The 24,812-nt window shown below is 41.1% G+C and overlaps 2 long non-coding RNA genes across 4 annotated transcripts in view; one reads left to right on the top strand and one right to left on the bottom strand.

Moving 5' to 3' along the window:
• Positions 1-941: 941 nt before the first annotated feature.
• Positions 942-11,911, bottom strand: LOC103554299 (uncharacterized). Of its 2 annotated transcripts, none has more exons than XR_545666.2 (3): positions 11,236-11,911; positions 2,378-2,486; positions 942-1,056 (listed from the first exon to the last, which is right to left on the bottom strand). It is a non-coding gene; the product is annotated as an uncharacterized lncRNA (long non-coding RNA). The 2 variants fall into 2 exon arrangements; XR_011534318.1 differs by having other exon boundaries at positions 2,350-2,486; positions 11,236-11,824.
• The window catches only part of LOC139080127 (uncharacterized), a 33,332-nt gene continuing 12,710 nt past the window's right edge, over positions 4,191-24,812 (top strand). The window contains exons 1-3 of one of the 2 annotated variants that reach the window (XR_011534320.1): positions 4,191-4,585; positions 17,629-17,816; positions 21,688-21,788. This is a non-coding gene — a long non-coding RNA (uncharacterized lncRNA). Of the gene's footprint in view, positions 4,586-11,810; positions 12,361-17,628; positions 17,817-21,687; positions 21,789-24,812 lie in introns of those variants that run through there. The other variant, XR_011534319.1, reaches the window with a different exon arrangement.

Genomic DNA, 24,812 nt, shown 5'->3' with positions numbered 1-24,812 from the left:
TGCCAATGAACCAACTGCTAATTCACGTGCCAAGGTTTGATTTCTTGGGCCAGAGAGTTTCAATTTTCAGCTTTATGATATAGTGGTGAAAGGAAGCTTCTGGTACAGAAGAGAACACATTTCTTTCAAGATTCGTAGGTGAAAAAAAATGACTATCAGTGAAAAAATTGACTACTGGTAGAAATAATTTGATGATGATGATGATGATGATGATGTTACTGCAAGCTTGAAGAAATGACAAAAGTGTAGGCTTGGAAACTGGACACAGATTTGAATCCTCACTGTGCTGTTTACTGACAATATAAGCTGTTCACCTCCCTTAATACTTCTGAGTCTTAGTGATCATGCATGTAAATAGCTACCTTGCGGGGCTTTTGTGAAAAGTAAAGCCAATTTATATTTGTTAGATAGCAGGCCCTGAGTGAATGGTATTACACAACGGTGTTGTCTGTTCCCTGACTACCCTCTTGATCTGGGTAAGAAAACAAGCATGGGGAAAAGAAACAGTGAGAAGAATGGGCAGCTTGCACTCCCCGATTCTGTAAGTTCCGAGGAGAACGGAGAGGAGGCCCAAGGGACGTGTAATCAAGACGGGCTGCAGAAACCATCCTCTGGGAGCTATGTGCACACGTGTGGGTCCCGTGTGTATGTATATGGGCGTCAGAAGCAGAACTGTGACTGAGAACAGACAGGCCGCCGAATCAGCCCAGAGTCAGACCCCAGGAGAGGCACACCACGCTGTGCCATTGTAAGTTTTGTTTCGTATTGATGAGGACCAAGAAGGATGTTGACACGGGATCATATTTTAAATTCATCCAGATATAATCAAAACCATTTGTAGCATCTAACACATAGCAGTTTCTCAGTAATTGTAGAATAAATCAACATCCAGATTGAGTGGAATAGAGGGGAGAGCTACAAATTCTTGCCTTCAAATAATGTTTTCCTTCAGGTTACTCAGCTTTATTGCCAGGGACTAAGTGGAGGGGGAGGAAAATGGATGTTTTCTTCTCATCTGAGGGAGCTTGCATCTTCAATTATTGTAGAGGGTGAGTCCTACAAAGAGATTCAGTACATAGCACTTACGTGTTCAATTTGAAGTTTCACCAAATTTGTGCTCACCTGTAGATTCCTCCCTCAATGCCTTATAATTATTTGAAGTTCCTTAATGAGAGCCTTGAATTAGCTAGGGTTCTCCAGAGAAACAGAACACTCTCTATACACACACACATAGTCAAATGTCACGTAACAATGGGGATACGTTCTGAGAAATGAGTCGTTAGGTGATTTCGTCATGTGCAAACATCATAGAGTGTATGTAAACAAACCTAGATGGCATATCTCCTACTGCACCTAGGCTATAGGGTACTAATCGTATGGGGCCACTGTCGTATGTGTGGTCTGTCGTTGACTGAAATGTCATTGTGCGGCGCATGCTTTCTGGTATAGTGGTGAAAGTAAAGCTTCCAGTACAGAAAAGAACACATTTTTCTCAAGATTTCTAGGGATAAAAAATATCCACATCAGTGAAAAAATGACTGTCTAATGGTAGAAATAATTTTTATTTTTATTATTATGTGCAGATACTACTGCAAGCTTGAAGAAATGGCAAAAGTGTAGGCTTAGGAACTCTATATATGTCTCTATATATTCAGCTGGAGACCTAGAGTAGAGCCAATGCTATGGTTCAAGTCTAACAGCCGACTCTGGCAGAACTGATCCTTTCTCAGGGGAAGTCAGTCTTTCTTCTACTCAGGCCTTCAACTGACTGGATAAGACCCGCCCACATTATAGAGAGCAATTGGCTTTACTCAAAGTCCACCAATTTAAACGTTAATCTCATCCAAAAAACAGCCTCACCGAAACATCCAGAATAATGTTTGACCAAATATTAGGGCATCATGGCCCAGCCAAGGTGACATGTAAAATTAGCCATCACAAGTCTCCTTGAGAAGAATTTGAATTAGGACAGTTATGGTGTCTGAAATACACTCTCCCCACACTCCCTATTACAGATGAAGAACCTTCCTTTGAAATGATGGAGAGGAGATCAAACTTAGTGCGGAGTACCACTATCACCTAAGAGATGCCAGGAAGGGATGAGCAGTGGACTGGACAGAAGCCACTAGGGAGAAGCAAGGAACACCACTCAGAAAAGACATTCTTAGTTGACAACTAAAGCTCCTGATGCTGGGTGATCCACGTGGAATGACACACTGTCTCTCTCAATACAAGTTCAAACCCACTGCCGGAGGTTGAGAGTGTAGGGGAAGTCTTCACCTGGGAAGGGGGAACAAGACCTTGAAGTCCTAAACCTGTGCCTTCCAGATTTGACCTTCAAGGACTGACCTTCTCCTTGGCTGCCCCCACCACCTACCACTGCTGGTGGCAAAGGAGTGCTGATTCCTTTTCATCTGGAAAAGCCCACGTCCAGCTGGGATTAGTTGGCATTTTTAGGAGACTTCAGTAAAGACTCAGGAATGATTCTAAAAGCAAACAACAAAAAGAAAGGAAATGCCAGTGAGTTGCACAGCTAACACGCCATACATCACACACATCACATATATCACAGAGTGATGCCCGCTCTGTGGGGCTCGCAGGCCCTGGGGCTGCCTGCAGGGGGCTGGGATCCCTCCACCTGGGATGCAAAGCTCTCTGGACTTACAGGGTCCGGTCAGGACAGGGACGCTCAGAGACTGAACTCACTTTCCCTTGCTGTTAGTCCGAAATTCATCTTTTGTTGTCTCCAAACCAGAGTTAAAATCAAAATAAAACTAAGCAACAACTACAACAAAGAAATGCTTAAAACCTGTGAGATCTTATCCAATTTAAGATCTGGGATATGAAACTTTCAGTACGACAAGCCAATTATTCCTTCCACAACAATGAATCTCACCCACCGAATTTTGTCCTGCGTTTTCTTGTGCACAGATGTCCTATCTGCTTTGCTAATGGAAGAAACGCTCTTCTCTTTCTGTGTTCACTTAACAGTAAACTTGATAAAGAAGTCGGATATCATTGCTTTCTGAAATGCAGTCGCTAGTTAATTTCTGCAGTTTAGCATCTGCTTCACAGTAACGTTAAAAAACTGAGTTCCTGAATGTAAGCATCATCAAAAATAAATGATTTTTTTTTGGCAAAGTAATTTCCTTTGTAAACTCATAAATCTATCGGCCCACACGGTTCTGTGGCTGTATAGATTTCAAACCAAAATCTATTGTGAATTTGCCTTTAATTATCCATAAACAGTTTTTTTCCTCCCTAAAGGGATCATTCAGTGATTTGACCTGCACTGTATGTTGGGAACCATTTGGAGTAAGGCCTTAGACCCCACTCTGGCCCTTCACAGGCCATATCCTTCCTCACAAGGTGAGGAGTACTAGGGGCGTGGGGCTTGCCTTTAGAGTGACCAGCTGTTTAGAGAAACAATCAGGGACACAGCTATCCTAGACAAAATAACAACAACAGCAATAATAAGAGTAATAATGCATGTGTTATTAATTTATCATTAAAATATGAAAAATAAGCATCTAGAATTGAAATTATATTATTATATTCAGCATTACTTACTTTTTTGTTACATAAATGCTAGTATTTAAACAAAACGATTGGCTAGTTAACAATGGCAATTAGTAATTAGCAGCAGGACCAATTAAACAACTACTAATACGTAATTGTTCTCATTTTAATTGTCTAAACTTTTCAAGGGAGTTCAGGAAACATGGTCATGATGATCACAATGTGAAAAATCAAACTCAATCAGACATACTATCTCAATAAAAAGCACAGCGTTAGTCCACAAGCAAGTCACAGACAGACTGTTCACGCTTAGGATTGGAATGTGCTGAAACTGCAGGCTTTACTCAGATTCCCCAGAGCAGCTCGGGCTCTGTGAACCACACCACTGTGAACCACAGACCACAGCTTCAACGTCAGCTGTCAGAGGAAAAACCGGCGACAATGACTATGGAAGATGGATAATCCACACCATATCTATGTGATGCAAAAAACTGTCACTTGCAGCTGCTATTTGGGAACTGTCATGTGAATTTTGTACTTTTCCTTTAATCTTTTGATGCAAGATCAGAAAGTGGAACTTTTCACATCGTGATCAAAGGTTTCCCAGGACATGGAATTTTCAGTGCCAAAAGCAGGACAGATCTAGGCAAACCTGTCTGGTCACCCTAATTGCCCTCCAGGCGCCCCTACCACCTCCACCACCACTGTTTTCTAGATCTTGTTCTGGGTACCTAGATCCCCAGAATTCCTTGCGCAAACGGTCTCAAGATTGCTTCTGGAACCTGCGCAGCCCTCTCTCCTGGGCTTGCTCCTGACTGTGCCATTGGTGTCCACATGCCCACACTGAGTGTGGCGGGCTCTCTGCGCACACGGGGCCGGAGTGTAGCTGGGGGCCGGGTGTCCACGGGCCTGGCGGAGCAGTCCCTGAAAGGACGCGCAGAGCGGCGCTGCGAGGAGGGAGGCGAGACCTGAGACCGACTGTCTCGTGTCTGATGTGGAATTCTGAGTCAGAGCATCTTAACTTGAGTATGGGCTTCCAGGTCATTCTGAAATTATCTTTTTCTAGGTAGGATGATGGAACATCTTTTATTTAATAATTTACTAGCTTGATTTATAACTTTTAACTATGTGTAGGAATGGTATGTGGATGTCCATTTGCACTTTTTACCCCGGGCCCGGCAAACATCAGAGAGGGGGATTGTCTGTCTGTCTGCGGCTTGAGAAGTTTAAACTTTGCTTGTAAGTGTGGGCCGTTACCACCAGAGGGCAATAGCGACCTGCAACACTCAGCACCAAGCTCCGAGCAAGGAATGGATTCCCGCCTGATGTGGCAAGCCTGTTGGTTCTGAAGTCTCTCTTTCTCCGAAGTAGGACAGGGGGAATCTCGAGATGTTGGCACCCAGGGCCTTGCCAAAAGCAAATCCTATTTTATTTGTAAATTTTACTAAGGATATTCCGGCTGGTCGAATTGTAGATAATTTGTATTCCTCTTTTTATATTATTCTTTATTAAAATTAAAAACGAAGTTTATTTTTCTTAAGCTGGAGAGGAATTCTTCATCCTCCTTCCGTGACCTGTGTTATCTGAGAATCTTTACTGTCAGGGAGGCTTAAGTGCTGCCAAACTGTGAAAAGGGGATGAGTAACATGTGTAAGCATTGAAAAGAAGGATCACATAAATAGCACAAAGAGGAGAAGCCAAATCACTGCCTTGGGCTTAGAAAGAGATTACTTGGGATTTTATCTACAAGAAAAGACAAATATCATCACTGACTAAGTATTTCTGTCCTCATTGCCTGCCTCATCCCCCCCACACACATCCTTACTCTATGGCACGTGGCCGTGAGTGACATGTGTGCAATACCTACCATCGTAAGAGCTCAGTGACGTAGTCTGCAAGGGAAAATAGTTTACCTACAAATATCCTATTACGGTAATCACTGAAATTCTATTCAAACTCTGGAGGGGAGCGCATGGATGGGCTGAGATGCTAGATGGACTAGGCAATGTGATATCTAGCTAATCTAACCAAGTCCAACCTTCTTTTAAAAAGCATAAAAGAAAACAACCTTAAGAGTCCTTATTTATCATCTCCCTTGTCTGTTCATTTCCAAGGTTTAATAAAGATACTGAAAAGAGAATTAAAAATTTTAGTATGAAACTAATGAAAACAACAAATCCAAACTATATACTACTAATCCCCCTTAGCCACATAGTAAACATAAATTTGGGATTAGTGATCTCAGTACAGAGTACGAAGCCCACACAGCTTCTACTCACATCATCCCTCCTTTCTAGGCCTCTTGCCTGGGTAAGCATCCAGTTCCTCCGTTCGATACATTTGTAACATCTCTGTGTGTCCATTTTCAGGTAATAACGATACTTGCATTATAGGATATGATGATTATATGAGTTAATATTTTAAGGCATTTAGACCAGTGTCTGGGTAGAACAAACACTATGTATCTATTTGCTGCTATTTTTATCACTATTATTAATTTCCAGGGACTGTTAGACACCCTGTTGAACAGTGTGGAAGGGAAGATTGCTTTCTTAAATCCAAGGCATAGAGTCATGGAAGAGTTCCACTCATTTCTGCTCTCTCAGGCTTCACCTGGAAGAGGAAATTTATGATTTTATTTGTAAATTTTACTAAGGATATTCCGGCTGGTCGAATTGTAGATAATTTGTATTCCTCTTTTTATATTATTCTTTATTAAAATTAAAAACGAAGTTTATTTTTCTTAAGCTGGAGAGGAATTCTTCATCCTCCTTCCGTGACCTGTGTTATCTGAGAATCTTTACTGTCAGGGAGGCTTAAGTGCTGCCAAACTGTGAAAAGAACCACAGAGGAAGACCTTTGGAAAAACTGAGAAATTTCTGTGGTATTGCTTTCTCATCTTTTTAGGGAAATATTTTCTGACACTATCTGATTGCTGTCATGTTTACTATACAAGATCTTCTCCAATTCCACTCCTAAATTCTAAATGATATAAAATATCTAGTTTTTAAATCAAAACAAAAACATGTCAGTGTTGTTAGACTTTACAACAATACTCTTTGAGAGAAGTGAAAATACTATAGAATTTGAGAAAACTGGAACTAAGGATTTACAGAGCTAAAGACTGTGAAGAATATTGGCAAGGGAAAGCTAATTTTCTGGAAGAAGGAATGTGCTATCCTACTGCCTGGCTGGAAAATTTAGCTTCCACACTTTTAACCTCCCTTCTGTGCTGCCAACTCCCCAACTTGGTGACACCTCTTCTATCAGGACAATGTTGTATTTTATATAATCAAAAACAAAAACATCCCAAGGATAGAAGTTTCTTTCTCATATTTTAAAATATACAGGCATGGAATGGTGGCTCCACAGTCATTAATGACTCAAGTTGCTCTTTGTCTCTGCGCTAACATCCTCAAAGGATTTCTTCCACCTCATGGTTTAAGATGGTCGCTGGAGCTCCAGCCTTTGTATCTGCCTTCCAGGTCATAGGAAGAAAAAGGCAAAGAAGGGTAATTTTCTCTTTTTTGAAGAGACTTCCAAGAAGTGCCCTATATATCTTTGGCTTTCTATTGACTGTATTTTAGTCTCACAGCCTTCCCAGTTACAACGGATATGGGCAAATGTAGTCCTTTAACAGAACAGTCACACACCCAACAAAAAATAGGTTCTTTAAAAAAAAATAAGAATAGGATGAACGCATATAGAGTAGGCAACAAAACCCATTTATGTTATACCTTGCTTAAATAGTCCAATTTTCTCCATTCCCTGCATGTTTCTCAAAACGTTCCCTTAAAAAGGAATCTAAAACTCGCTCCATTGTAGAAGAGATTGATAAAGGATGAAAGTATTAACCCTACCTAAGGGATTTGAATAATAGTAGGATTAAAGCCTTAAGTATAGTTATTAACTATTGCCAGTAAAATTCTGAGAGAGGAGAGGGAGCTGAGGCTGTTTGGTGGGGCAGAGTATGAAATTGCAGTGTGTAGACAGCTCGCTCCTGGTCTTAGGCCAGTCAGCTTGCACTAAAATTTGTAATATTATCTTCAACTTGCAGCCACGCCGATATGAGAAAAGTCCTTCCTGTGTAAAATAGCTGCAATCAGACTGGAAGAAATTCTACCTCTTCTCATAGTCAGGAGTAAATTCTTTAAATTGGTTGCATTCCATAAGTTTACAGGAGACTGTATCTGAAACTTGAAACCTACATCAGAATTGCCTGGAACCTAGTAAAACACAGATTTGAATGACCACTCCCATAGTGTCTTTCTTTCTTTTTTTATTGAAGTATAATTGACATACAATATCCTGTTAGTTTCAGGTGTACATCATAGTCATTTGGTATTTATATAGATTTATATAGATTGCAAAATGATCACCACAATAAGTCAAGTTACCATCCGTCACCATACAAAGTTACATATTTTTCTTGTGATGAGAATTTTTAAGATCTAGTTTCTTAGCGACTTTCAAATATACAATATTATTGACTCTAGTCACCATGCTATACATTACATTCCCATGACTTATTTATTTTATAAGTAGAAATTTGTACCTCTTTTTTTATTTGGTGAGGAAGATTGTCTCTGAGCTAACATCTGTGCTGGTCCTTGTCTATTTTGTATGTGGGACACTGCCACAGCATGGCTTGATGAGCAGTGCTAGGTCTGCACCTAGGATCTGAACCTGCAAACCCCAGGCCACTGAAGCAGAGCGCATGATTTAACCACTACACCACTGGGCCATCCCCAGGAAGTTTGTACCTCTTAATCACCTTTACCTATTTTGCCTGCTCCCCTCTTTGGTAAACACCAGTTTGTTTCCTATATCTGTGAGTTTCTTTCTGTTTAGTTTTGTTTGTCCATTTGTTTTGTTTTTTAGATTCCACATATAAGTGGAATCATATGGCATTTGTCTTTCTCTGTCTGACTTATTTCACTTAGCACAGTACCCTCTAGGTCCATCCACATTGTCACAACTGGCAAGATTCCATTCTTTTTTGTGGCTAAAATTCCTTTGTGTATACATACATCACACTTTCTTTATCCGTTCATCTATCAGTGGACTCTTAGGTTGTTTCCATATCTTGGCTATTGTAAATAATGCTGCAGTGGACATAGGGGTGCATATGTCTCTGAATTATTGTTTTAGTTTTCTTCAGATAAATACCCAGAAGTGGAATTGCTGGATCATATGGTAATTCTATTTTTTATTTTTTTGAGGAAACTCCATACTGTTTTCCATAGTGACTGCACCAATTTACATTCCTTCCAACAGTGTATGAGGGTTCCTTTATCTCCGCATCCTCTCCAACATTTGTTATCTGGTGTCTTTTTGGTAATAGCCATTCTGACAGGTGTGAGGTGATATCTCATTGTGGTTTTGATTCGCATTTCTCTAATAATTAGTGATGCTGAGCATCTTTTCTTGTGTCTCTTGGCCATCTGTGTGTCCTCTTTGAAAAAAATGTCTACTCAAGTTCTCTGCCCATTTTTAATAGGATTGTTGTTTTTTTTTTTGATATTAAGTTCTGTAATTCTTTGCATATTCTGGATATTAACCCCTTAGTAGATGTATGATTGGCAAATATCTACTCCCATTCAGTAGGTTGCCTTTTAGTTTCGTTGATGGTTTCCTTTCTAGAGTTTCTGATTCAGCAGATTTTGGGTTCAAACTGAGAATTTGCTTTTCTACCACATTCCCAGGTGATGGCATTACAAGCTAATGTTTGAGAACCACTGGCTTATGGTGTTTTCCTCTTCTCTTTGTTATCAAGGGACTGTGAACCATTACCTATAGCTCACCTCACATTTAATGAAAGAGAGTTTTGCTTTTGAAGGGGGAAACCTTACCTTCTTTATAATGATCTGAATATAAACTGTAACATGCCTAACTTGTGTTGGTGGCCCACGTACCCATCCCTCTCCAATAACATGCAGAAAGGTGTTTCCATGTATAATAAAGGGAAATATTTCTTTTTGATCACTCTCTTGCACCATTAAGTTTCAAGAGAAATAGAAAACAAATTCAAATGTCAGGAAAGAAAACAATACTATTGTTAAATGAAGGACATAGTAAAAACTTCAAGACAGCTTAGGCCAAAAGACACAGGAAGGGAGATGGATGGTTTCCTCCAAGTGGCAAAATCCCAAATCAACTGCTGACCAACTACGATTTTATCAGAGGGAAAACTGTTTCTGGGGCTTGAATTGAAATTGGTTTAGTGTGTTTCTTAACGGTCTTAATGATGCTAAAATTAATGGATAAAATAGAAAGAGCTGGAAAATGTTTAATACAAATCCAAATTCTTCTGAAAATAATTATACATTGGGTAGCTAAAGGATTGTCTTACTCCCCTCTGCCTGCCCATCTTAGGCAGGATGCCTCTCCTCACTGAGACTCAATGCCTTTGATTGTGGAGTGAATGTGCTGGACTAGATGTTCTCTAAGGCCTCTCTCTTTTCTAACATCCAATGATTCTCTAATAAGTGTGCACGAGGCAATCCTGTGCTGGATGCACAGGGAATTAGTTCTATTTGTAATATCAGTTGGGGATTATTCTAAGCTGTGGTTGGTTCACTGTCATTTAGGCAAGACTCCGCTTGTTTGCGTTAAACACAGGCAACGTTTATGATAAATAGAATGATAAATCATAGACAAATTAATCATATTTTAACAATGAAATTTACCAGAGAAACCCATCTTCCCCCTTCCTTGGAACGCCCACCCCACAACTACCAGCCCCACTGAACAAGCCCTCACTATACCAAGCCATCTGCTCCTTGCAGACATATCACGGAACATTTGAGTGACTATTGGTATTTTAAATCATGTTATCTTAACTCCTCATAATTTATGATTGCTAGCTAAGTCAATCTGTTCCATGTAGGGAGAGCCTGGAATTCCCTCAGCACCTTCCCCTTCTGTCTTTTCCTGGCAAGTTCTTGCAAATCCCTAAAGACTCAATTCAGGCATTGCTTCCAGGAGGCCCTTTCTCCACTACTCCCCGCCCCCTACCCTGCCCCACCAGCCTATACCCTGCCTGACACCTTAGACTTGCCTCTATTGCTGGATTTGTCTCATGGAGTAACTATAATTATGTGTTCTATAACTGCTTCCTCCACTCAATTCTGAGTTCCAGGAAGTCACCTCCATGTCCCCTCTGCTTCCATGTCTCCCTGTTCCGTGGTAAATATTCTTTGAATGAAGGAAGAAATGATAAGCTCAGAGGGTGTGTGGATAGAGCCTTTTTGAGGTAGAGCCAGCAATATAAACACGACTTGAGATTCTGGTATAGGGGGAACAAACTGCCTTACCAGGGAACAGGTGTTTACTTATCTCTATAGGATCTGTAGCCTGGGGCAAATTATTTTGTGAGTCCTTCCCTCACACTTTTATGCCAGTAAAATCTCACTCAAATTTACATCATGCAAAGCTTTGCATACAGGACTGGCTTAGACAGAAGCATTCAGGGTGAAAACTAATGATAATAGCATGTGTATAATTTATGAAATGCTTCCACAAATATTATTCCACTTAGTTTTTCCACAGGCTGGTTAGGTGGGTGGTTTTATTATTCCAGTTTGGCTAATAAAGAAAATGCAGCTCAAAGGAGATAGGTGACCTACCCAGGCTCAAGGACACAGTAAGGGAAGGAACTCGAACTCACTCCAGATGTTTTGGCTCCAAATGCAATGGCCTCTGTATTGTTCTTACCTGATGTAGTTGAATGTAGGAGAAGCAATTTCCAAAGCTTGGTGCATGTTGTCTGATGGGAAGAGAGAGGAGTATGCTGTAAGCCAGCCTGCCTCAGTCCCTCCTAAGTGGCTTAACAGTGGACTTGGTCCTTTGGCCTCAGCTTTTAGTAGTTTTACTCCTGTCCCACTGTCTCATTGTTGAGCTTCTGTGCCACGCTGGGAGCAGAAACAGAGACACAGGATCCCAAAGTGCTGGTGCTGCCTGGCGAATCTACATTACCGGATTTGGGAAGAGATTCCCCTGCCGTGAATCACCCTCCGCTCACCGGTGAGTCAGGCCATTTAGCTCTAATCTTTAATTCATACTTCATAAACTGTTCATTTACTTCAGAAGTCTTTAATTTAGGAGTCAGGGGCAACGGCCACAGCAATTGCAAGAAGTCCCTTCACACAGAGAAAAGAGCAGAAAATGAAAGCCGACGTCCCTTTTTGTTCTCAATAGAAATCACCATTAATATAGCATCTTCTGCATCCCCACCCTTGTGGTGACCACCGGGCTTCTTGGTGGTGAGGGAGGGAGTCATACAAAGTGCACTTTCCATCTGCCCTCCAAGCTCTGAGATTAACCCGGAGACAGGGATCACCGTAAACCACCCTTTATTGCCTCAGCGGTGGAGGAATTCCACGGGTGTGGCTCTGAAATATCCTCCCCAACTTTCAACAGGGCCTCCCTGGTGGAGAAAGCAGAATAGGACTGGGTTTGGTGCTTCTTTAGTGCAGACTCTGAAACCCTAATGATGTCACAAAGCTATATATCTGGATTGCTCTGTCCAAAGAGGAAAGGAAGGCTTGATTTACTGTTCCAAGCACAGAGGAATAGATCCTAGACTGAAATTCTCAGCAACATTGGCAAAGAACTGCCTGATGTGGATGCTACTCACAGCTAAGAGGCTGGATCATTGTCAGCATGTAAACTCTTATATATAGCATAGTAAAATAATTAAGTGGTTTCAGAAAGGGATGCAAACAGTAGAAACTAGATTTTATGCTTCCAAACTAAAGACATAGCTCAGATGCCCAATCTTCAGAGCACTTACTTCAGGACCATCAAATGATCATTTTTGGAGCAGCTTTTACATGCCAGGTACTGGATAAGCTATATGTGTGTATATATCTATACTCTATATTCTGTACATATAGAATAGTCTCAAGACATGTCCTCAAAGAATTCTTAGTCTATCCGGAGAGTCAGACAGTGAGGTTCACACTGCTAGTGTTATAAGGTAACTTTCAAAACACCAGGACTAACTCTGTGCCTTGTCTGATACCTGGAGAACACAAGCCTTGGCCATGAAATGATGCATTAACATTTGGTGCTGCTACCAGGTAAAAAGCTTCAACACATCTGTCTCTCTGTGAGTGTTAAGTATTTTCACGGCGCTTCTCTGTGAGCTATATTGCTGGCCTCTTCCTCTGGTTTTAAGAGTGACTAAGACTTTCAGTTTCTTTACTCACAGTGCTGAGGAGGATACACAGGCTGGCCCATACAATCTGTTTTTCATTTCTTCCTGAGATAAAAGACTTCTGACTCTACATAAGCAAACCCTAGGGGTAAACGTTATGTCCAGAGACAGCCCAGTGTGGTCATAGGGGAATTCAGACGTTCTGTTTTTCCTCCTTTGACCTTCCTAATGTGGGATCTCTATGTCAAAATCGTTCCATGTGTGGCCTCTTCCCACACACATCTTTTCTGACAAAATGCTGAAGTAAATATTTTTTTATCTGCAGTGCCTGTCTCCATCTATCTCAAACATTCTAATGCTTTTATATCCAGCTCCTAACTCCCCACACGCCTGGTTCTATCTTACCTGCAAGAGCACCTTCCCGCTCTCATTAGTTCTCTAGGATCAAGGTGAGAATGGCTTTTTTCCATTTCATGTATTACTAGTGGGACCAATTCCCATTCTCCATGAATATTTTTTAAAATTTTATTTTGATTCATCTCAGGGTTTTTGACTGTATCTCTTTGTAAAGCAGCTTTAGCCGTTGCTTTACTATATTATATATGTGCAGTATCACGTTATACAGGCACAGCTTTGCAGAGCATACTGGTATGAACATTATGCCAGTTCAAGCGAAGTGTAGAAAGCTTACCTCACTTTACATCCATAAGCCTCCTCCATGTGCAATGTAATTGTTGTAAATATTTCCTCTACATACTTTTTATATTTAATATAAATTTTATATATAAATTTGTCATAATTTTTGTTACAAATGTAAAACATAATTTAGAAAACTTAACATTAAAAGGAAACACTATTGTATTTATGGATATTTTTGCCCTATTCATTCTCTTTCTTTTTTCCCGATGTTCTAAGGTCCGTTTTTTTTTTTTATCATTTTTCTTCTTTTTAAGAAAATTCCTTTAGCAATATTTTTAGTGTAGGTTTACTGTTGATAAATTCTCTGAGGTTTCTTTCATCTCAGAATATATTAATTTCCCTTTCACTGCTGAAGAATGTTTGCACTGGGTATAGAATTCTGGCTTGACGTTTCCTTTTCTCAACACTTGAGAAATGGTGTGCCACTTCTTCCTGTCCTTCTGAGATTCTAAAGATCAATCTGCTCTCTTTCAAATTGTTTTTCTCCTGTAGATAAGTGTCAGTTCTTGATGCTTTCATGAATTTTCTGTCTTTAATTTTTGGAAGTTTGATCTTTTGGGTTTGTCCTCATTGGTGTCAGCTCAAGTTCTTGAATCTGTAAGTTTGTACCTTTTGACAAATTTGTAAAGTTTTTAGCCATTATTTCTTCAAGTACTTTTCAGTCTCAACCTCTTTCTTTTTTCTCTCTAGACTCTAATGTATAAATACTAGATTTTGAAAACTTTTGTCCCACAGATTCCCAAGGTTCTGTTTATTGTTTTTTTCAGTCTGTTTTTCTCTCTCTCTTGTTTTTCTTTAGATTCAGTAATTTCTAATGTTCTAAATTCACCTTCCCTTATTCTCTCTTTGTTCCTCTCCGTTCTGCCATTGAACTCATCCACTGAGTTTTTTTATGTGTTTTTCTATTTTTCAGTTCTAAAATTTCCATACTGTTCCTTCTGGTATGTCTTCTTTATTGACATTTTATATTTTTCGTTTGTTTCAAGTGTGTTTGTAATTGCTTGTTGAAAATATTCTTTTTATGATGGCTGCTTTAAAATCTTTGTCAGATAATTCTAATATATCTGTCATCTCGTTGTTTGTGTCTATTGATTGTCTGTTTTCATTTGAATTGAGATTTTCCTGGTCCTTATATGAAGAGTGATTTGTGATTAAAGTTGCATACTTTCTGTGTTATATTAAGAGACTCTGGGCCTTATTTGAATTTTCTGGTGTAGCAAGCCTTGTCTGACACCATTTCTTCAGGGAAAGAGAGGCATCTCATCACCTACTGCCAGATGGGGGTGGAAGTCCAAGTTCCCCACTGTGCAAATCCATTGACACTCAGGGCATGGAGAGGTGCATTATTATTGGGCAGGAGTTCAGGATCTGCACTAACCTCTGCTGATACTATCCTGGTTGAGAGGTGCAATGGTGCCTTGTTATCACTCCCCACTGAGATTCTGGTGAGGGGGAGGGGCTTTAGCACCACGGGGTGCTGATTCTCCACCAGCCTCCTCTGCTACCACTGAGGCAGAGAAATGGCTGGCACCTTACTACTGTCAGGTGGTGGCAGAAATCCAGGCTCCCACATGATCTCCACTGACCCATGTAAGGTGGGAAGCTTCCTTACTGCTTAGTGGGGATGATTGTCCAGGGTCTTCACCCTGCCTTTTCTGACAACACACTGGTAAAGGGGTTAGGGAACCTCATTACAGCAGATGGTCTCCACTGGCCTTTGTTGGCAGGTATGGGGGTGGGGCAGCAGTTTTTGTGTGGTGTTTGGCTGGAGTAGAGTGGCTAGTTTCTAAAAGTTTTCTGTGTTGCAGGTCTGTCCCTTTCCTGATCCGTTGGCTAGAGACAGCAGACTTCTGTTGGAGCTTTTCTTGTCCTCACCCATGGGCATTTCTGGGTTGCTGGCTTCTCCAATATCCAGTCAGGGATATATGAGGCAAAAAGAAAACCTAGTGAACTGACCACCATGTCATTACTTGGGTCCTGGGGTCCCTAGTCTGACTGCTTTCTTAGCTCCACCTTTCAGGGTCGTTTCATATTCTTTTACAAATAATTTCAAGGCATTTTAGGTATACTTAACAGGAATGGATAGGGAAATTATGCCTTGCCCATTTTTCTGTAATCGGAAGTCCTATAACCAGACTTTGAAAAAGGCAAAAGGCAAAAGGCAAAACACCTCAGCAGGGAGCTAAGGAATAAGAATCCCAGTATTCATCTCCATCAAGCTGGTGAAGTCACCAGTATCAGGATGAATAATCTTGAACCATTAAAATTAAAAATGCAGAGAGAAGCAGCATATCCATTGTCCAGGGTTAGGACACATGCTTGCCCCATGATAACAGCAGTGTCACTCCGGCCCTTACAGCTTTCATTGTTGAATTAGGCTTTTGGATTTCCTGCTCTATCAAGACCGCAAACTCTCCCAAAAGGAAAATAGAATGCTTTTGGGAAGCGGGAATGAATTGTGGGAGATGTCACTCACACAATATTCATCAAATGTGAACTTCAGATTATCTATTTTGCTGCTCAGTGTTCATACATTTTTCCCCTTGGATGAACTTTCTGACATACCTCCACCAACCAATATAATAAAACTATTTCACGTACAATAAAAACTATGTAACTTAAGTCTTGCAGGTTATCTATCATCTCCAAATCAAAGAACTCTTTTTGGTGACCATCCCTCCTGCACTAGTTCTGCTGTGTTTTCCCTACAACAGAACAAAAAATAAATACAATTATTCAAAGATAGAAATTGAGAAATAAAAAGATAATTTAACAGAAATATAAAAATGTTTGTAGACGTGTGTAGACACAACACAATAAATGCATAAAGCTAGAGACTATAGAGCTCATTTCCACAACTGGTCACAAGACCATAACTAATATTTCTCTTTCCCTTTCTCTTGTGCTTATGCTGCATTCCCTTGCCATCTTCCAACAACTGGTCTGTGAGAGGATTGTTTAACACGGTGACCAAAACCTTTGCCTTGCTGAGGGAATTGAGACCTTGGCAGTCCTTTTATTAAGGTCTTCCATTAGCTTTTACTACTAGACATAGAAGTACAAGGAAACCCCAAAGGGAACAACTTGGGTTTCATCCATATTCTTTCCTGCCCAAATATATATGAATAACTCAATTTCCCTAGATAGCTAAAGCCATAACATTCTTTTTAACCTATTCACCTAGTTACATGGGGAACCCCAGGTTCCCAATTGAATTAGTATTAAAAACCTCCAATCTCCGAGTCCTGAGAACAGAAAGCAGTGATGTTGTAGAGAGCAAGCAGATATGTAACCTTGTGAAGTGCCAAATCTGTCTCCTTCTGTTAGCTCTAAGAGCCATATATTCTAGCTGTGGGTGAAACACCATCATATTTTGGGTCACTGCTTCACAGCTTTCGTTGCATTGTTCAGGACAGCAGCACAACCTGGCCAGGCTTTGTATCCTAGCTATGTTACTACTGTTTCTTCAGGGTAATGAGAGACAGAATAGGATCAACAAATACCATTAGCACAGGATCATTGCCTTACTACTTTGACAAGGAGGCAATATCTTTCATGTCATGAAAGTGTGAGATACCATGATGGCATATAAGGACTTCTACAAGCTCATAGATTATAGGACTGGCAAAGGCATGACAGACATGGAAAGCAAATGCAAATCTAGAAAAAATGTTTGTGCCAGAAAATCCAGTCTCTGCCCCCTTCATAATGGAAAGGGCCTAATGTGAATAATATACTGTCAGCATGCTGAATTCTCTTATCAGCAAATAGCACTAAACTGGGTGCTCAGCAATGGGGGCTTACTGGATATTCAGCATGGTCAGTTGCATATCTACCTTGGTGAAAGGATGTCTTTGTGTCTGAACCAATGTACAGTTTCCATGCCTGCCATCATGGCTACTTTGCTCTTGAGGTTATTGAGCAAATTCTGGGGTGACCAGTAAAGGAACTTAGTACAAAGCGGGTCTGTCCACCTGATTATTAAGATTCTTTTTTGCAGTGGTGGACTGTTGGTGATAATTTATATGAAATAGAATATTGATTTTATTTAGAGTATCAAACCATCTAGACAGAAAAATATTTACCTCCAAGCCTCCATTGCATCAAAGTGTAGCCATGTAACTAAATTCTGACTGATGAGATGTAAAGGGAAATATTGCATGGAATTTCCAAGAAGATTGCTTAAAAAAAGCTGATACAGTTGGGTGGTGTTCCTCTTTTTGCTCTTCTCCTTTTTCTCTTTTCCAAAGCCTAGAACATGATTGACTGGAGTTCCAGCAGATATCTTGGACCATGAAGTAACCAAGATGACCACGGAGCAGTTGTACCATTCCTGGATGCCCACCCACAACTTCTTTTATGTGAAAACAGAAAACAAGACAGAACAAAGAGCGATCTTCCATTGTTTGGTTACTGTTTTGTAGGGCCTTCTGTTATGGTAAGCTGAAACTAATCCTAAATAACATAGGATCCATGTGTCCACATACTTCTCCTCAAAACTTCCTTCTCATCAATTCCCTAATCAGGCTCCTTAAAAGTTCTTTATAATCTGGCCAGACTATTAGCCACTGCCCCTGATTAAGTGAGGATCTTATTTCAGACCATCTCTCCTAAGCAAAGTTGATAAAATGAGCTCTTTAGAATTCGACTCATGAAAGTATTTCTTTTCTTCATTATGCTTCAGGGCTATGCCTGAGTGAGTTTACAGTAATATAGGAATCACAAAAGTGATCATGGCAGGGAAATTTGAGAAAAAAGAAATGAGATTAAAACATTCCAGTCACATCAGCACCACCTGCATGAGTCCATCAAGATTCAAGTTCCTGAAAAAAAAGTATTCCACTGGTCAAATTTAGGTCATGCATCCACATCTTGTCCCCGTGAATTGACAGACGGTAGAATCTGGTCCCTTCAGCTTCTTTAGTAAAATGCAGGAACATGGATTCGCTATCCCAACAGCTCTACACACGTGAGAAGAGGTGATCGCCCTTTTCCTCCACAAAAATTAAAATGCAGAAGCAAATGTTGGTAAGAAGTGGGGATGGACGTTATACAAACAAAAAGATGATAAATATATGTCAAAGACACTTTGGCAATTTCTGCCTTAGACACAGTAGAGCGTTACAGAGGTTCTCCGAGGCTTCAAGATCAGATGGAGCTGGTTTAGGTCACAGTTCTGCTACCTAGTTCCTGGTCATCTATGGCAAATCACGCGACCTTTAGTATCTCAAATGTTCTCATCTGTATAAAGAAGCTATAGTACCTAATTTATTAGGTGTATTGTCTAAATATTGAATGGGACAACTTTTATAATATACTTAGCATAAAATCTGATGATAGCTTTTACTATTCCAGGTCCTACTTTTTAAAATGATGGTCCTAACTTCAGCCTTCTGTAAAGTATTCCTGCATGCATGCTAGTAAAGTAATTAAGAGCAAAGGACTTGGAATCAAACAGACTTCTGTTTACCAGCTATACGATACTAATCAAATTACTTACCTCTCTGAATTTCTGTTTCCTCATACATAAACTGAAAATAATAATAAATACTTCAAATCTTCATCCAAGGAATAAATAAGATTTTGCCTATAAAGCAGTTAGTATAGAGTCTAATACATAGCAAATGCTCAAAAAATGGAAACTGCTATCGCTATTATTATTACCACTCTTATTCAATATAAGAAATGTTGACTCATGGCATAGTATTTACACAACTTTCTGGAAATATTCAATGCTATATGAAAATAGAAAAACAAATTATCTCAATTCTACAATGCCATTATATAGTGAAGAAAGGAAGCTGTATTTGATTTAGCACTCTGAAGCAGCTTTAAAGGGATAAAGATAACAATGAATGATTGTACCTATTACTCCATTATGGCCTTGTAAAATGTACTGCATGCCCACAGAGTACTATAGGCAACATAGCTAGTACTTCCCCTTGGGGACTAGTCGTCTATGCTTAAGACCACAGACAAACTCTTATTCAATTAGGGGATTTGTCTGGAACTTACTTTTAGCCCTGGTCTTCCCCCATTATCTAACCCTGCCTAGATATCTTACAAGACTAATACAAAATAGGATATGGGTAAAGGGCATATGCCAAAATAGAAAACCCTACTAAAATGATGGTTTACCAATCTTGGTAGTGCAAATTATCATAAGAATCACTTACGTGCTTATGTAAGACTATAATACTCAATGGGTACAACACGCAATCCACCAACAGCAAGATGGGGGCATGTCCACAGGCCTCCATGGTGATTTATTCTCTGGAAACCACTTTAGGCACATTATTGATCCATTAATTCACATTTATTGAGCACCCACTATACACAGAGCTAATTACTCAGAAAATATATTCGTAGTGTAAGTCTCAGTCTTTCAAGCTGGAAGAATTATGCATGTATTCATTAATCCATTCATGTGGGCATCCAAGCATTCACCAAATATTTAATGAACATCTGCTAGGTGCCAGGCACTCTACTTAAGAATGGGGTATGAAGATAAATAAGACAAAAGTTACTGAGGCGCCCAGAGTTTGATCAAGTGTAACCCTCTGCCTATGAAGCACATTTGCCTCCTTGCACCTGTGATTTCCTCCTGCTAGGGTGGAGTGTGTGGTGGAGCAGTCATCAGGTTCAGTAGCTGGGGGTGAAGAAAACAGTAAGTTGGTGGGTAGCCCACCAGTATCCCCAAGGAGAGGAGAAAGGAAGACCCAAGTCAGCAGTGCACATTTTGTGGTGGAAGTGGCACGGACATGAATCAACTAAATTGACCTTTGGAATTTACAGAAACGTCCTTTGAACAAACAAACATTTCAGCAACTCTGGGAAAACTGGTTTCAGAAACCTGTTGTGCAATAGTTGACCACAGGCAATTGGTGTGCTGCTCGTTTGCATTTTGCTGCGTGGGTATGTTTACTTCCGTGCACTCTCCACGCTTGTTCATGGACTGTCTAAAACTAAATGTCTATGTCTGGAAGTTAATGCTCTATTGTGCTGCCGGCTCTGTCTGCTTCAGCTAATGGAGTGTAGGCAACCATGGTTGTTTGCAACTTCTGTCCTCCCCTCAGGGATTCGAGTCAGTAATTCAGCCAGTTCTGATAAACAAAGGACAGAGAGAACTGGCACAGAGGTTGGAAATTGCTTGCTCTGTGCCAATTACCGGCCTGCCACCACTCAGTGCCCCAAGGGCACCTGTGCAGCTAGAGGAAGACCACACTTGGAAGAACAATGATCGCCAAGCTTGGCAGTTGATGAATAAGTGTACCCTAGAGCGGAATAAGTGACCTCTCGGAGCTGAGAGGGGCCCAAAAGATCACCTGGTGAGGATGCAGGTGAGGAACCTGGCAGGAGAGTGTCTCCCAAAGCCGTTACTTAGTAGTGGAGAGAAAGCTGTGCTCTTTTCCCTGTCCTCACTTGCTGTGGATTCGTCATATCTTGGACTGGTTTTCTCCAAAATGAGTCCCTGAGACAAAGACTTGGTTGCTAGTAGCTTATTTGTGAAGTAATCTCTGGAAGCACAAATGAGAGAGTGATTACAATGATTCAAGGAGGGGAAAAACATCCCTTAGAGGGTATGTTATTGTGTGGGCTAACCCCTGCAGGCAACTAGGCTTCAGCCCTGATGGAGACCCTGCAGGAAACCATGAGGAGGGAGCACACCTCAGAACCATCCCACCAGAGAGCGAGAAGGCTGTAGGATTTATCCAGTGGCTCCCATCCCCATAATTGGGGATTGCTTCCAAGGGCATTAAGTCCCTACACACAGTTCTGGGCTGCACTGGGATGCAGAGAGCAAGTGCCAGTGGTACTGAAGAAAACCCTCAGGCACAGGAGATGAGAAATGTAGGGGCTTGAGGTGGAAAGTTCTTAACACCCTGAAAACTGTCTACCACTGCCACAGGTGGACTCAGCGGCGGACTGTGGGGACATGAAAGGGGCATCAGTGGTGTCTGCTGCAGTCAGCAAGAGAAAACTGGAGTGCACACACACAAAGTTTGCATTTTTAGGGAAACAAATGAAGAGATGCCTAGAGAGGAGGAGTCTTATTTATATGAAGTTGGGAGCCAAGACACGAGGTATTGTGATACAAACACAGACTCTGACAAGAGGCCCCTCCACCGCTTTCTCTCTGTAGGGCCCTATGTTGTTGCCTAATTTTTTTTTTTTGAGGAAGATTAGCCCTGAGTTAATGTCTACTGCCAGTCCTCCTCTTTTTTTTTTTTTTTTTTGCTGAGGAAGACCAGCCCTGAACTAACATCCGTGCCCATCTTCCTCTGTTTTATGTGGGACACCTGCCACAGCATGGCTTGACAAGCAGTGCATACGTCCGCACCAGGGATCCGAACCAGCGAATCCCGGGCCACTGAAGAAGAACGTGCGAACTTAACCACTGCACCACCAGGTCAGCCCCTCTTGCCTAAATTTTTTAAGACCTCAATTTCCACATCTGTGAAATGAAAACTATATGATCTATTCAATCTTACTGGCAGAATTTTCAAGAAGACAAAATGAGAAAGTGCTTATGTAGATATTTTCACAAAAGTAAACCTTATTATACACTGAATTGATTTATTCAACCAATGTTATTGAATGCCTGCCTACTACATGTCAGACCCCATGCTAAGCATTAAAGACAGGACAGAAAAGAAGACAAATAAAGCCCTTGTTCTCATTAAGCTTGTAGTCTTTTGGGGGATAGAGCAAAAAAAGGAAGTTTAATGAAGTTTAATAAGCACTATGATGGGGGAAGTACAAGGTACTTTAGGAACACAAAGAGGAAGGAGCACATTGTCCAGGCCTGGAGGAGCTCAAGTAAAGCTTTCTGAAGGGAGTGATGTCTATGCTGAGTCTTGAAGGATGATAAAGAATTAGCCAGGTGAACAGGGAGAGAAAAGCATTTCAATAGGGGCTGAGGGAGAGGAGGAGGGAGAGAGGGGACTTAAAGTGCATAAAGGCCCAGAGATCTAAAAGAATATAGTGTCTCTCTACCTGGAAAGAGCCCGGTATGGCTGGAGCTTAGGAAGCCAGGCATGGAAAAAGCAGGTGAGAGGCGGGCACTTAGACATCTCCAAGTTTCAGCTCACAAAACGCTGCCGCAAAGTGAGAGGATGACTATGATGTTGACTGTTCTGGTCCTACGGCTTTGGGTCAAGGCTAGCACTGGAAGGGGAGAAGCAAAGGCCAGAACCCAACGCCCAAAGTGGCTCTTCCTTCCCCCACAGCTCTCACAGACCCTTCCCAATCGCGATGGCTCTCACAGACCCTCCCCAACCAAGATGGCCCTCACAGACCCCTCACCTACCGAGAACTTTGCCTTTGCTGGGTTTAAAAAAGCTGTGGTAAAATACACATAACATAAAATTTCCCGTCGTAACCATTTTTAAGTGTCCAGTTCAGTGGCATTAAGTACATTCATAGTGTCATGCTGCCGTCAGCACCACGCATCCCCAGAACTCTTTCCATCTGGCAAAACTGAAACTCTGCACCCATTGAACAACAACCCCCCACTCCCCTCTCCCTCAGCCCTTGGCAAATGCCCTTCTACTTTCAGCCTCTATGAATTTGTCTACTCAAGCACATCACATAAGTGGAATCATATGGTATTTGTCCTTTTGTGATGATTTCTTTTGTGTAGCCTGATGTCAAGGTTCATCCATGTTGTAGCATGTGTCAGAATTTCCTTCCTTTTTAAGGTTGAATAATATTCCATTGCTTGTATATACTATATTTTGTTTACCCAGTCATCCATTCATGGGCACTTGGGTTGTTTCTGCCCTTTTTGGCTGTTGAGAATAATGCCACTATGAACTTGGGTGTACAAACGTCTCTTCAAGTCTTTGTTTTTGATTCTGAAACTTTTTTTTTTTTTTTTAAGATTTTTATTTTTTTTCCTTTTTCTCCCCAAAGCCCCCCCGGTACATAGTTGTGTATTCTTCGTTGTGGGTTCTTCTAGTTGTGGCATGTGGGACGCTGCCTCAGCGTGGTCTGATGAGCAGTGCCATGTCCGCGCCCAGGATTCGAACCAACGAAACACTGGGCCGCCTGCAGCGGAGCGCGCGAACTTAACCACTCGGCCACGGGGCCAGCCCCGATTCTGAAACTTTTATCTGTTGCCATCTGGCCTTTGTGACCAGTTTCACATAAGCACAGCTTCTTTATGAGAAAATATGGAGAACTTTGCAGTAGATACAGTTCTCTTCCTTTTGGGGGTGTTCATCAAGGCCCTGTCAGGTCTGTTTTCCAAGCAGGCAGTGTGGAACAATGGAAAGACTGTAGTCTCTGAAGCTAACCCTGGGCTCCAATTCTAACACTTCCACTTATTACTGTGGAAGGGTAAACAAACCATGTTACCTCTTTAAGGCTTAGTCACTCTTCTCTAAAATGAGGAGAGTGTAACTAATCCTACAGATGATTATACACAATAATAATTATATGTCATATAACCAAACTGTTTTTAGGAACTCAGCACACAAAAAATGATCTTTAAAAAATAATGATTATTAGTCTTGTAGGCACTTGTTAAGCTATTTTGACTTTACAAGTGTGGGAGCCAGCAAGGGAATAATGGAGTTGCTGAGGGTGTCAGGCCTGAACCGGTTGGGGGCATCCTGAGTCCCACGTAGCCCTGACCTGAGGCAAAGGAAACACGGCTGAGATGGGATCTCTCACTCATCCTGCTGCAGCTCCACTCCTGGTCTGGGCAGCTCAGGATCCATGGTGCCTTTGCACACAAGCTACCAAAGTCAACTCATTGGCTTTTTTTTTTTTTTGGTGAGGAATATTGGCCCTGAGCTAACATCTGTGCCAAATTTCCTTTATTTTATATGTGGGATGCCACCACAGCATGGCTTGATGAACGGTGTGTAGGTCGGCATCTGGGATCCAAACCTGTGAACCCTGGGCTACTGAAGCAAAGCCCACAAACTTAACCACTGTGCCACTAGGCCTGCCCTGTCATTGGCTTTTTAAAAAAAAATTATTTTATTAAGGTCATATTGCTTATAAGATTATGTAAATTTCAGATGTACCGTATTATATTTCAGTTTCTGTGTAGACTGCATTGGGCTCACCGCCAATAGTCTAGTTTTTATCTGTCACCATACATATGTGCCCCTTTACCCCTTTCACCTGCCCTCCACCCCGTTCCCCTCTGGTAACTGCTAGTCTATTCTCCTTATCCATATCTTTGTTTAACTTCCATAAAAGAGTGAAATCACACAGTGTTTGTCTTTTTCTGTCTGGCTTATTTCAGTTAGCATAATACCCTCAACTTCTATCCATGTTGTCACAGATGGCACAATTTTGTCTTTTTATGGCTGAGTGGCATTCCGTTCTATGTATAGATAGATAGATAGATAGATAGTTAGACAGGTATCTCACATCTTCTTTATCCATTCAGCTGTTGATGAGCACTTGGGTAGCTTCC

This window comes from Equus przewalskii, chromosome 28 (genome assembly GCF_037783145.1).
Source record: "Equus przewalskii isolate Varuska chromosome 28, EquPr2, whole genome shotgun sequence".
Taxonomy (NCBI): domain Eukaryota; kingdom Metazoa; phylum Chordata; class Mammalia; order Perissodactyla; family Equidae; genus Equus; species Equus przewalskii.
This window is presented reverse-complemented; position numbering and strand designations above follow the sequence as displayed.